Below are 3855 nucleotides of genomic sequence, written 5' to 3'. Positions count from 1 at the left end.
AGATAAGTACTGTCAATTTTACCTCTTTTGTAGCCATGTTCAAGCAGGAACTTGGACAATCGTTCATACCATGCTCTGGGAGACTGCTTGAGTCCATAGAGAGCCTTGTCTAATTTGTACACGTGCTCAGGACATTCCTTGCTTTCAAACCCTGGAGGTTGTTTCACAAACACTTCTTCATTTAGGTAGCCATTCAGGAAGGCAGTTTTGACATCCATCTGATGAAGAGTGAATTCCATGTGTGCTGCAAAGGCTATGAGGAGTCTTATTGCCTCTAGCCTTGCAACTGGAGCAAAAGTCTCATCATAATCTATACCCTCCTCTTGGCTGTAACCTTGGACCGCCAGTCTTGCCTTGTTTCTTGTAACTGTTCTATCTTTATCAAGTTTGTTTCTGAAGACCCATTTTGTGCCAATGACTGATCTGTCCTTGGGTCTTGGAACTAGGTTCCAAACTTGACCTTTCTCGAACTGATTGAGTTTATCTTGCATTGCATTTACCCAATCTGCATCTTGCAAAGCCTCAACAATATTTTTAGGTTCAATAAGAGATAGGAAAGCATCAAAAGCACACAGATTCTTTAATTGTGATCTAGTTTTGACTCTAGAGGTTGGATCAGTAAGTATGTTCTCAATAGGATGAGAACTTTGATACTTGTGAGATATCACAACCAACTGATTTCTGGTAGATGCTTCTCCCATGTTCTGTTGCTGAGGAACAGGGTCATGAACAGGTTCCTTTAGGAGATTGGTTTCGGTTCCTATTTGATCATTTCCCCCTATCAGGATGCCGTGGATGGAAGAACCTGTTCCATCACTTGTTTCTTCTTTTGGTGCCACTTTAACTTGTGCTGAGACTTCAGTCAAATCTTTTACCAGCCCAATAGCCTCATCTTCATGCTCCTGTCTCTCAGAAAGAATGTTAGTTTCATCAAACACTACATGAACACTTTCTTCTACACACAAAGTTCTTTTATTGAACACTTTATATGCTTTGCTATGTGAAGAACATCCCAAGAATACTCCCTCATCACTTCTGGGATCAAACTTACCTAGGGAGTCCTTTCCATTGTTGTGCACAAAGCACTTGCATCCAAATGCCCTAAGATGGGATATATTTAGCTTTCTCCCTTTAAGTAATTCATAGGGAGTCTTCTCTACAAGAGGTCTAGTCATGCACCTATTGATGATGTAGCATGCAGTGTTTACAGCCTCTGCCCAGAAACTATGAGGCAGTTTACTAGAAAGAAGCATTGTCCTAGCCATATCTTCAAGAGTTCTGTTCTTTCTTTCAACTACTCCATTTTGTTGAGGGGTCCTGGGTGCAGAGAAGTTATGATCTATACCATGCTCATCACAAAATTCAGCAAACTTAGCATTTTCAAATTCAGTTCCATGATCAGACCTAATGGATGCAAGTTGATTACCTAGTTGTTTCTGAGTCTTTCTAACAAAAGCAGTAAACCTGTCAAATGATTCATCTTTAGATGTTAAGAATAGCACCCAGGTAAACCTAGAGTAATCATCAACAAGTACCATCACATATTTCTTACCACCTCTGCTCAATGTTCTCATTGGACCATAAAGATCCATATGAACCAGTTCCAACGTCCTGGTTGTGCTTACCATTTTCTTGCTTTTAAAGGATGATCTTACTTGCTTCCCCCTTGCACGGGTCTCACAAACTTTGTCTTCCTTGAACTTGATGTTAGGTAGCCCTATCACCAAGTCCTAGGAGACTAATTTGTTGAGTTGATTCAGACTTGCGTGACCAAGTCTTTTGTGCCACATGAGGGGATCATTATCCAACACACTTAAGCAAGTGAGTTCATTTTCTGAAAGAGTAGACAAATCTACAATGTAAATATTGTTAACTCTTTTTCCCCGCAAAACAATCCTGTCAGTGGTAAGGTTAATCACAAAGCATTTGGTGGAGATAAATGCTACAAGGTTACCTCTGTCACACAGTTGTGACACACTGATTAGTCTATACTTCAAGCCATCTATCAAGTATACATTCTCAATGGAGTGAGAGTCTGTCTTACCTACCTTTCCAACCCTAATAATCTCACATTTCTTCCCATTTCCAAAGGAGACATTACCTCCTTTTAAGTCTTCAAGTGAAAGGAACTGGTTCTTGCTTCCAGTCATATGTTTTGAGCAGCCACTATCCATGTACCATATTTGGCTACTTCCCTTCACTTGAACCTGCAAAAAGAAATCAGGGGTTAGTCTTAGGAACCTGAACTAGTTTGGGTCCCTTTCTATAGGCAAAGAGGTAAATCAAATTCCTTTTAGCCCACCCAGGCAGCCTATTTTTCTTTTGAACAAAGGCTTTGTTCTTTTGACTGGCCTTTTCTTTTGCATTACATTCATTTTTGTAATGGTCAGTCTTGCTACAGTGTGTGCAAATTTTATTTTCAGGAAGAGTAAGGTACTTGCTTTTAGGGTCCCACTTAGGTGCTTGAGTCCCATAGCCAAGTCTTCTTTTTTTGCTACTGTGATGTTCTTGTAGCCAGGAAAGTGCATCAGAAGCCTTATTCCATTTGCAAGTTCTGTCCGGTTCATGCTTTACCTTTCCTAGGTCTTCCTTTAAGATTCTTATCTGCTCATACTTTCTGTACAACTCACCCTTCATTTTTCCTAAGTTTTCTTCTAAAGGTGAGATGTGTGTGATCAACTTTCTTCTTACCTGTTCCTAATTTCAGTTTTAAATTCTCAGACCTAAGCTCTAAGACACTGGTGTCAAGTTCAAGAACCTGGTTCTTCAACTCAGCATTTTTACTGTCACTCTCATTTGCCCTAGATTCTAGTTTTTTACACTTGGCTTTTAAGATCACACACTCCCTAGACAAATCTTCTTTCTCATTGTTAATTATCTCAGACTCATCAATGAAATCTAACAATAGTTCAGACAACCTTTGTTTAGACAGAAATTTAATTTTGTCTTTAAGATGAAGGTCATTTACCTCTTGTTCATCATCTGATTCTCCGATGGACATAAGTGCTTGTTCATCTCCAGCTTCATCTTCTGACTCCTCATCTGATGTTTCTCCCCAAGCAGCAACCATAGCTTTGTTGATCCTTTGTTCCTTTTGGGTTGAACCTGTTCCTTCTTCCTGTTCCTTCGTTCAGCCCTTTCCTTCTTCCATTCAATTTCCCATTGAGGACAGTTCTTGATCATGTGATCAGTCTTGCCACATTTGTAACAACCCTCATTAGTTTGTTTCTCAGGAGCCCTTGGTTTGTTGAAGGTTGTACCTCTTGAAGAACCCTTTCCTTTCATTAGGTACTTTTTGAAATCCCGTGTAATCATGGCCATTTCATCATCTTCCAGATCTGCACCTTCAGCTATTCTGAGAGCCAGACTCCTCTCCTTCTTTAGTGCATCCATTTTCATGGTTTGCCTTCTCAGTTCATAGGCAGTAAGGTTTCCAATAAGTTCATCCAACTTGAGAGTAGCAATGTTCTTTGATTCTTGAATAGTAGTGATTTTGCTTTCCCAAGTTACTGGTAAGACCCTTGTCAATATCTTATCAACCTTGTCTTCTTCAAGGATAATTCTCCCAAGAGATTTAAGTTCATTTGTTAGTGTTGTAAACCTTGTGTACATCTCCTGAATAGTTTCTCCTTCCTTCATAGTAAAGTTCTCATATTGAGAATATAGCAGTGTTCCCCTTGATCTCTTTACTTGAGAAGTTCCTTCATGAGCCACTTGTAAAGTGTCCCATATCTCCTTAGCAGTGGTACAGCTTTGAATCCTGTTGTACTCGTCTGGACCCAGTCCACACACAAGCTATTTCTTGGCCTTGGCATTCTTCTCCCATTTCTTCAAGTCATCAGCAGTGCAGTCAGC

The sequence above is a fragment of the Nicotiana attenuata genome, chromosome 11 (genome assembly GCF_001879085.1).
Source record: "Nicotiana attenuata strain UT chromosome 11, NIATTr2, whole genome shotgun sequence".
In the NCBI taxonomy this organism is placed as follows: Eukaryota; Viridiplantae; Streptophyta; class Magnoliopsida; order Solanales; family Solanaceae; genus Nicotiana; species Nicotiana attenuata.
This window is presented reverse-complemented; position numbering follows the sequence as displayed.